Source organism: Apis mellifera, linkage group LG10 (assembly GCF_003254395.2).
Source record: "Apis mellifera strain DH4 linkage group LG10, Amel_HAv3.1, whole genome shotgun sequence".
NCBI classification, from domain to species: Eukaryota; Metazoa; Arthropoda; class Insecta; order Hymenoptera; family Apidae; genus Apis; species Apis mellifera.
In genome coordinates, this window is record NC_037647.1 from 11,990,414 (window position 1) to 12,001,817 (window position 11,404).

Below are 11,404 nucleotides of genomic sequence, written 5' to 3' on the forward strand. Positions count from 1 at the left end.
TGTTAACCTACGTTTTCCCTTTCTTTTTTTTCCTTTTTTTTTTTTTTTTCTTCCTTTCTCGTTTTGTACAAAACTATTGTTGTGTAACGGGGAATTCGTTACAGCATTTATTAAATACAGACATGCAGAAACATGGCAGAAATATTTTATAATTAAATATTTTATAATTTTTACCGATTCGCTGTTATCGTTGGTCGTGTTGAAACTGTGAAAAATGATTGCGTTTGTTAATCTTTATAATATATTTCTTTAAATGTTAATACAGTTCATTTGTATTTTTACAAACATGTTTTTTTCAATATCCTATATAAACGAGCGTGCGCACATACATATCTACACAATTTTTTTTTTTCTTTTTTTTTCGTTTTATAATACATTTTATCAAATTTCTCTTATTATATATTTCTTTAACATTAGTTAACTACTTAATTTAGTCGTGTATAGATATACGTTGCGTCGTTTTTTATTACTATTACCATTATTTTTATAGATTCTTAAAATTTTCACGTTTCAAAGTTTCTTAGCACCGCGATGTTTATTATTTTCGATCGGGTGCGGGCAGATTCCGAGTATATGAAACACTGGATAAAATTCCTCTCGTATCCAAGGCAAATGTGGGAACGTGATCGAAATTTTTTCCATCGTTGCGCGTTAAACAAAAAAAGTAAAAAACAAAGATACGTGTAGATCGCTTCTTGAATGCTTATTGATCGAATTACGTAATTTTCTATCGTTTATTATTTTATTTTAATTGCAATAAAAACGGATGAATTTTACATGACGCGTTTCGCGTTGGGAAAAAATATTGCAATAATTTCGTTAAGTAACAATCGATGATAAAAATTGTCTTTATTAGATATTCCAAATTTACTTTTTAAATCCTTCCTACGAATTTTGATTAATTTCATCCACATTTTTTCCTCGAGATAAATATATTCAATTCGAAAATTATATAATAAATGTTTAACACTCCTCGAAATTAATCGATCGATATTTCTACAAACTTTAAGAGAAAAAAAAAAATTTCACGATTAAACTAATTTAATTAGCGCAAAATGGAACGATAATTATCATTTAATAATAATAAATTTAAATTTGCCATTAATATAAATAATTTACGCCAAAGACGTGTTCTTTATATTTAAGATGTATTTAAGATAATTTTTTTTTTTTAAGAAATAACGAGAAGCAATACGATTTTGAGAGAGAGAGAGGAAACAATAAGTCAAATGATAAAATAAAAAAGAATCGTTTTCGATTAATCGTAAAATTTATCAAAATTGATTATTACGAATCGATGCTCGATTTTCGAAGGGTACAGAGATATTTCTGTATACGTTAAAAAAAAGAATTGAGAAGAATAGATTAGACGCATAGGAATATATATATTTACATAGAGGAATGAATTTCCTTTAAAAAAAAGAAAAAAAAAAAATATTCGATCCGAGCCAAATCAGACTTCGTTTCGTTCTATATAATCGTGTATATTAATGCGTGTAATGAACGGGAAAAAACCGAGGCGAATTGCACAATCGTAAATGGCACGATATTATACATTTGATGTGTACCTTTGTGCACAAATTATGCACAATCGATGAGCTGCGTTAAGGAAACGTGTGATATCTTAACTTTGTTGCTTTATTGTTTTTCTTTTTTCTTTTTTTTTTTTTTTTCTCAGTAATTTTTCAGAACGGTATTTCGAAACTTATTTTTTTCTTATCTGTTTAAAAAGTTAAAAAGTTTCTCAAGTTCGAGAGAATGGTTGTTGAATCGTCGCGGTTAATTTGCCAATTTTTTTCAATTTTTTTCAAAGCATTAAAATATTATCTGAAGCGAGAATGGGACACGATCATTTAAGGAAAGTTGAAAGATTAATTTAGACGCGGATGAAGAATGACTAACATTAGCTGTTTGTGGTTAATTTTCACGTTCATGGTTAATTTTAATTTCACGCGCATTCAACGAATGTCGGTATAAACGTTTATGCCCATTCATTTCAGGTGGATAATCATTGATAAACGGTCAATACAAACTTGAATAATTCTTCTTCTTCTTCTTCTTCTTCTCCTTCTCCTCCTCCTTCTCCGTCGTACGTGCGAAAAAAGAAAAGAAACTGATCGTTGAAATTTACAATTCCTCCGTTTTCACTGTTCCCCGCGCATATTTATACTCCGGTACGCATAACACTTTTGTATAAAAGTGTAAATAACGTTCTCAACTTTTTATGCCAGTTTATAAACTTTTACATTCCTTTGAATTTCTTCGATTCTCTTTTCCCGATACTCCGTGTAGCCAGTAGCCACCAGGCTACTTCTCCTCGATGTATATCTTTTTTTTTTCTTTTTTTTTTTTTTTTCTTTTTACTTTCTTAAGGAAACTAGCATTTTGTTTTCACTTATTATATACATGTAATTCAAACACTCAAATTTACATTTGCTCCAAAGACTGAGATTTTTTTTTTTTTTTTTATCGTTTTATCGAAATCCATCCGATCGATTAGAAAAGAGGGAGGATCATCGTTAGGGATATCGCGTTGTTCGAGAGAAATAAAAGAGAGAGAGAGAAAAAAGAAGGGGAAAACAAGCATTTCGTCATTATTATTTTCTTCACACTTTGAATCGTTATCTCTCGCATAAACGGCCGTCCACGCTGGCATGGCGTGTAACAGCATTAATAATATTGCATTTGATTTCGTTTATCTTTGATTCGACGTAGGAAGAGACCTGTTGCGTCAAAAGCGGGACATCCTGTAAGACTGATAAAAAATGGGGGGAAAAAATTTGATAAAAACTTAGGTTTATTCCTCTGTTGTATTCGTATCGTGTAACGTATCCTTTTGATATATATATATATATATATATATATATATATATATATATATATATATCCGTCCTTTTCTCATCATCGTACGAACGATATTCGAACATTTCTCGCGTGGTAAAACAGTGAACGGTTGTAGTTAAGTTTAAGAAATGCGGAAATATGGGGAACATTCTGAAAAAGCATTTTTTCCACAGGGGGCCGATATTTTCTCCTCTTAAGTAATGATTCCAGATGGAAATTTCTTTTTTTCTTTTTTCTTTTTTTTTTTTCTTCAAATATCTAATAAATAACCGTGTCTGGTTCTACCAGAGATAATCGTAATCGCGCGATATCGTTTGTAAAAAAGAAAGAAAAAAAAAAAAATCGTTGAAGGAAATCTTTTGACGAGATCACTTTCCGAGAACTCCAATGATAAAGGAAAACTCGAAATGATGATTTATGGAAAAATTCGTCGTCATCATTCGCGCGCTACCGTCTCTCTACTTTTGCTTTATCGACACGTACATCTATCTCTTCCATTCTACATCCATAAAAGTAGAACGCACTCAGGAAATTTGATTCGTGCATCGATTTATCACGCTTTCTTTCGTCTATCTATCATTAAAAAAAATTATTCGCGATGAACTTGTGATAATTATTCGTACGAAGGTTTATATATATTTTATATATATATATTTCTTTCCGCGATAATTTTTTTTTTTTTTTTTTTTTTTTTTTTAAGTTATTATTTGATATTATTTCCGATGCGAGAGTGAAATTGAAAAATTTAGATAACAATTGATCGAAAATGAATAAAAGAAAAAACAAAGGGTATAATAAATATTTATAAAATTTATCCAATATTTTTTTTCTTTTTTTTTTTTTTTTTTTTTGACTCACTACTTCTTTCATTTTATTCATAATACAATTATAAAACCGCAATTCGTTGTTTCTATATAGTAGTCGATCCTCCACTCTTCGTTAACCGAAATGAAATTTCTTTCGACATCTGTAACAACTTCCCTTTCAAATTTGACTCAACATCCGGTATTTTCTGTCTTCAACGCTCGTCTCATCGGGCGCTAAGTGTCCGTATAAGCGAATTATAAACTTATGTAGCAGAAAGGTTAGGTTAACCCGGATATTTAGATTCATCGCGTTGTTAACAAATATATCTAAATATCCTCGCGGAATTAGCAAAAATAATTCTCTACTGATTTCTGCGACATCGGTGCCTTGCGAAAGAATGTTTTTTAAAATGGGGAATATTATCGGTAATATAAAAAAAAAAGAAAAAAAAGAAAAACAAAAAAAAAAGAGAAAAAAACAAAAAAAGTAGTTTAAAAAAATGCCATTTTAAATACAATCTTGTTATTAAATAAGTAATAAAATTATTTTATTACTTATTTAAATTTAAATGTAATTATGACACTTCTATATACTACATATATATATATATATATGTATTATATTACATTATATATAATACTTACATTAGCTTTAAATACGATTTTATTATTGAATAAGTAACATGTAAATGTAATAAACTTATTTTTTTACGAATTTTGTCATTGAGTCATTGAGAAACCTTAACTTCATTTCATTTTCCCACTCTCGATTTCCCTAGTTTGAGGTTGTCAACAATTTTTTTTAATATTAACGTACTCGAGAAACTTGATTTGAAGGGAGAACTTTTCAAATTCTCTCTTTGCTATTTTACATAAGAAAGATACTACTCGAACGAAAATATCTATCCCTAAAATGTTTGTATGTAGGATATCGAATATTCCGTTTAACTTTGAAAAGCCTGTCGAGACTCTAAAGGCAAGCAAACTTATCCCGAGTTTCAAGATCTATCGAAAATTTGAAGACTTTCGAGAATTTTAGGTTCATCGAGCGTTATTCGAATTATATACGAATTCGAGAAAAAATTCCAAGTGTTTCATCAATATTTCTCGTATAATAAGTTTAGAACGTTTTTTTTTTTTTTTTTTTACATACATTATTAAATTACTTTTGTCAATTTGTCGAAATGTGTCAGCAATCGACTTAACCTAAATTCTAACCTAAATCGAAGCGTGGAATAAAATATATTTTGACTCGTTTTCTCGAGTTGAAAATCGGATCGAAAGGAAATGTGAAATAACGAGCTTTTTTAATTTTTCCGCCCTTAATGTTGCGATGTCTGAAAGATATACTTGTAATAACCTCTTTTCAGTGATAAACCCGCCGAATTGCACAATCATTCTCGGTAACGCGGTAACGCAAGTTGTGAGAAATCTACTATCAACAACGTAACTCGTGAGCAGCGTTTTACTTTCGAACGAACATGCGTGTACATTTTTTTTCCTCGACTCGGATTAATTTTTCATCGTGAAACTTTATGCGATGCATAAAGATAGATTTGAAATGTGTAAAACGTTTTAATGCTACGTCATTCTGCATGAAAGAGTGAAAAATATTCCTAAGCGAATATTGTATTTTATAGAAACTGGGAGGATTGATTTCGCTCCTTGAAAAAAATTATTTCGCGTGTACGACATGTTCTATATATTCTATACGCAAAAAAATATTTCTTCAAAATATACGAGTTTCGCGAGTATAGAATTTCCTTGCAAGACAAAGCAACGGGAGACTTTTTCGTCCTTCGATCGATATATATATATAGTTACGTATGGTGTATATGTACAAGGTGGTAAGTACCTTGCACACGATGAACGAAGCTGTTGAATCGAGGCACGCGTACGCGGCAATAACAGGTGAAATTCAGTTATTTCTCAATATCATTTCCCATTACCCATTCTTCCCGAATCCTCGACACATCAATTTCTCTTACTTTTCTCGTCCCGATATGACGAATAGGATACAACGTGTAATTCGTATAATTGTATATGTGAAAAGAAAAGAAAAAAAACAAAAAAAAAAACAAAAAAAAAAGCTAGAGAAAAGGTTCCTAATAATAATTCTCTCAGCGAATAGATTCGATGAAATCAAATTTCAGGAATGATTTGCAATAAATAAACAAAAAAGAAAAATGCAATTTACCGATCGATGAAGAGAAACAACAACAACAACAACAACAACGATACAGTTTTGACCGATTCTTTATCCTTTCAATTTTAATCGATCATATATTTGTTTTCTGAAATATAAAAAGAGAAAAACTAATCTTACCAATGTTTACGGTACGTTTTTCGAGTAATCTTTTATATAATTACCGAATAATATCGAAGTAACGAAAAATGTTAAATATAATAGAGACGCGGTTACGCATCGTGTAAAATCTTTGTTATTTCTGATTGGTCAAATGAAATACACATATGTATACTATATTATAGAATTGTCGGAAATACTCTATAGAGGTACGTAATATTATGGAAATAACATCGAACGATGTGATAAAAACATAAGTATTGCGCAAATCATGGAAATAGTACACTATTTCGCAGTGCCGTGTTGTTGCGATTCTTTGTAAAAACTTTTCTTACGACATTTCATGCGTTTTTAGCAAAGGATTATTCGCCACTGTTGGAACGGATTGAGGTTATGAATTAGGTATCTTCGAAAATAAAATGAAATTCCTTCGAGAAAGGGGAAGGAACAAATTACTTTTGCGAAAGATAAAAGCGACTAACGCTGTAACAATGTAATAATTCCAAGATGTAAAAAAAAAAAAAAAAAATTTTAAATTAACTGTTATCGTGAGTTGTACATAAATCCGTATGTGTCTCGGTATATGTATACATACGTATAATAATGGAATACCGATTATTATGCATCCTTATCACTTAAATTTTATCATCGAATATTCATATTTCTCATCTTCTATTGTAACGCATGTATTCGTGCGTTCATCGAAACACGAAAACATTTAAAATACAAAACTCGTGATCTGACTCGCGTGATCTATTTCTTACTCGATCCGAGTTTTTCTTCGATGATGATTTGACTTTTTAAACGTTTTTTTCTTTTTTTTTTTTTTGCCCCCCTCCCTCTCCTCAATTTATATAAATATTTGCTCCGAGAAATAAACCGGTATACCGTTTTACCGTATATATGTATTTGCATAAATATATACATTTACGTTTTGCATTACGAATAATACGATTAATATTCGTATCGAGAAATATTTCACATTCAAATTACAAATATACATTGTATATACATTGTATATTTCAATGTTTATTTTATTTGTTCGTTTTTTTTTCTTTTTCTTTTTTTTTTTTTTTTCGGGTAAATCGATATGACACGCGTTGAAACTTTTCACTGATACTGTTATATTTTTCTTTAGAAGAACCAATAATGTCACGGATTCGTTCGTACAATTCGTTCCCGTGCATGTAACATATTGTATGTATGTATACGTTGGTTGTAAAGTTGTAAAATCGATTGAAAAAAAAAAAGGATCGATCGATTCGAAAAAGATGGGGAAAAGTATTCCATGGATGCATACTTTGTGAAAAATAAAGAAATTTATGGGGGGGAGGGGGAAGAAAGGGAAGGAAGCATTTAAAGAAAGTCGACGGAGAGGAAACCTAACCTAAAAAAAAAGGAACGTCGACGAAAAATCCTACCGATTGTTTTGTGAATTGAAAACAGAAACGGAATGAAAGAATGATGAAGAATGGGGAATGACGAGAAAGTAAGAAGGAACACGATAAATCGAAATTGCTCGGCGTTTCAAGCTTTTTTGTTGTTTACTTGTTGTATAAGCTTTTGTATAAAAAAAAAAAAAAGAAAAGAAAAGAAAAAAAAAAAAGGAAGAAAAAAAGGAAACGGATCGGAGTGTCCCTTCGGCGCGCCGAATTCAAAAATCATTAATTATTATTTAAGCGTTAGATGACGGGAGGAAAAAGTTGTGCAGTTTCGTAAATACTTACATAATTAATTTAATTGCGATTGTGTTGCGAGCCAATATTGCACACTAGTCAGTGAATATTTATTTATGTAATATAAGAGAAATGCACGATGATTTGTAATTAATTACAAGTTTATAATGAGATTCATCGATAATACCATTGTATCGATCGATCGATTTATGTATTCGTAAAGAAAAAAAAAAAAAAAAAAAGACGTTGCTTGAAATTTACGTTTCCCTTGTAATTTTTCTATTTCGCGTTGTTATTAGTATTATCTGTAAGATAGATATATATATATATACGTATTATATATATGCAAATTCAGAGAAATTCAAAACGTGCAAAAGTTATTGCAAAAAAAAAAAAGAAAATAAAATTATTTTGTTCAAGGAATATAGGAATATAGGAAGAGGATTTACATTTTGAACAAAATATTATATAGAAAAGATGAAAAATTTAATTATTTTTTGGAAACGTAAATTTCGAAATTAAAAATACTTTCAGCGATTCCATCGAATTAATATTATACCGTTATACTTTTAATTAAACAAATGTGATTCAAAGAAAACAAGCAGAAGATATCCTTTAATGAAATAAATAAAAGAATAGCGTCCTTTTTTTTATTTATTTATAAAATAATTGATTATAAACGATGTTTGTAATATTCCAAAACGCAATTTTTTTTTTTTTTTTGATACGAAAATAGGAACGAAAAGAATGGAGGAAACGATGAATTTTAATAAAATAAATTTTGAGAGAAATAAAATGTTAGAAATGTCAACGACATAAAAATCAAAGAAAGCTGAAACGGAAATATTACCATTGAAATTTATCAAATGTACGATTTACATAGAAAGTATTGTGTCCGGTAATTACTTTAATCAAGTTTCATGGAAATAAAGGAAAACGTTTCTTTTAATTTAGCATTTTTGATGATAAAGTTATTAATTATGATAATAATAATAATAATAATAATAATATTTTGCAAGAAAGAAATTTATCGTTTCCTTTATGTTTCAAAACAATACAAATAGCGATAATAAAAGTTTCAAAATATATAAAATCGTGGAATTATCAAATTTCTTAGTTTGTTACATCTTTCGTCTATATTATTTCGACGATAATTATTTACATGAAGGAAGAGTAAAATGCGATGAAATGAATCTATATGGAACGAACCAACTTGGTGTTCCATATAACTATTCAACTGATCGAAATATCGAAAATACAAGTAAAGAAAACTTCAATATTTCAATTATTACGTATTACCTATGACTGAATGTATGTATTATATAAAAAGTGTAACATATGCACGCGTGAAGAACTGAAGAGGAATTCGGCCTGCTGATCGCTCCGTCCGTATCGCACTTTGTAATTATGTACCACACTGTAAATATTCAACGATGAATATGTTAGCAAATACACGCGCATTGTGTGATTGTAAATATCAGACGTGACGAAGATGTTTGTTAAATATAGAATACGTTACGTTTTTTAAAATGTCTATTGATTTTTTACTCCTTTCATAGATCATTTCAAATCACACTTGAAATAATTATTTTAAATAACTTCAATAGGTTATTACATATACGAGTTTTAGCTTGGAAATAATCCTCATGATATCTCATTTAGAGAGAATAGAAGAAGAATAGAATATTCTCATCTTTTATCTGTAACGGGTACAGTAATGTTACAATTTCTGTTATAGCATTATTTAGACAGTTATTTCTTTTGCTAAATTTAAAATAAAGAAATATTAATAATTAATAATAATATCGTTTGAAATTATTAATATTTTAAGTAAATTGATATTATCTGTATTTTCAAATGACAATGTTAAAAATAATAGCTCGAAAGAAAGTATTATTATATTTTCAAATAAAATTTTCCCAAGTTTTGATACTGTACCTTCATAAAACTGCAAAGCCGTAAAAGAAAAGCAAGGTAAGTTTTCAATTTTTTTTTCTTTGTTACTGCGTAGATGTACAAAAATATGTAATATATCGTATCGAATGATAATTGTCAACTGGACTAAAAATTAGAGGTTAGATTCATTTTTTCACACGTATAGTAAATGAAATTAATTTCAATCCATAATTTTTAATATATAGGTACTTACCTATGTATCTCTATTATATAATTGTAAAACTTTCAGGAATTTTTCATTTTGAAACATTTATATACGGATTTTTTTCACGATATTTTTCAAACAGTTATTTCTGAACATTATAGAATTACAGTTTCACTTTTTCTTTGCTACTAACCGTTGACAGAGTATATTTCACGTTTACAAGTGATATATAAGTCGTGGAATAATCATTTCATCAAAAATTTCGATCATCAACGCCATCTCGCGTTTGGATCGCGAAAGCTTTGACTTATTACTAGCATAGCAGAATGTGCAAGAAGGTATTCGTGACGTCACAAAGAAAGACAGAAAATATGTATCACTTCCTTTGATTATACGGCTCCTAGTATTTTTCATCAATTATATTATAAAGATTAATTAATTATTAATTATTTTTTTAATAAAAAAATTATGTTTTACGAAATTTACATCTTAAAATTAGAGTTTTAAATAAATTTTTCGCTTTAATTTTAACTTCTTTTCAATGAATTACTTATTAATGACTACTATATCACTGAATTGATATCATCGATACCATTGTAATTCGTTTTGCATTAATTTATTATTATGGCATTTATTTATAAATACGAAATGTATGAATCTGAAACGTTATTTCCTTCTCTATTTTTACGTATTAATTTTATTGATAATTTTATTTTTATTTGAATAAACAAAATTGATTGTTTATTACTTAATTGAAGTAGTTGACAAATAAATACAAATTACTTAATTATTAGTTTTTTATTAAAAATTTATGCACTTTTAGGTTTACATCTTGAAATTAAAATTTCAGACTTCTCGTTTCAATTTTAATTTTTTTCAATTAATTATTTATCAATAATTATAAAGAGTATTTTATTCATCTCGTCTTTATGTAAGTAATAATAAACAATTAATTTATTTGTTATATAAATAAAAACAAAATTATGAATAAAATTTATAGGAAAAAGGAAAATTTTAAATTCATATATTTATATTTGTAAATAAATATTATAATAACAATAGATTAATGAAAAATATATGAATTATGATTAATTATAATTAATTAAAAGAAATTTCATATTAAAATAGGCACAAGAAATTTGTCTAGTTTTAAGTTTCAAAATATATAAATTTTTATTAAAAAATTGATAATCATTCTGTATTGATAATTAGTATTTAATATAACATTTCTGATGTATTAATTCTTATGATGTATTAATCATTAATAAATAATTAATGGAAAAGAATTTCTCATTAAATTTATGTGAAGTTTTAATTTTAAAATGTCTAAAAATGCATAAATTTAAAAAAAAACACAAAAATTAATTAATTTTCAATGTAACATCATTGAAATGGTGAGAAATATTAGGAATTACATAATCCAAAATGGCGTCTTTTTTTGTCCTTCTCGCACAATATTGTTCTCCTTCTTTGTGACGTCACGAATACCTCCTTGCATATTCTGCTATGCTAGTAACAAATCGAAGCTTCCATGATCCAAACGCGAGATGGCGTTGATCCCCGAAAATTTTTTTTGTCTTATATAGATAAAATATATTTCATTGAAAATATATAATATTAAAGAAAGGAAACTCGTTTTATGCGTCGTGCCACTGCTTCTCAGATTATAATC

At 28.2% G+C, this 11,404-nt stretch overlaps 1 long non-coding RNA gene across 1 annotated transcript; it reads right to left on the reverse strand.

Annotated features, from left to right (window-relative positions):
- Positions 1-5,142: 5,142 nt before the first annotated feature.
- On the reverse strand, positions 5,143-10,000 carry LOC102654570. The gene is made up of 4 exons (XR_001704622.2): positions 9,781-10,000; positions 9,570-9,692; positions 9,151-9,331; positions 5,143-9,048 (listed from the first exon to the last, which is right to left on the reverse strand). It is a non-coding gene; the product is annotated as an uncharacterized LOC102654570 (long non-coding RNA).
- Between the last annotated feature and the right edge of the window lie 1,404 nt (positions 10,001-11,404).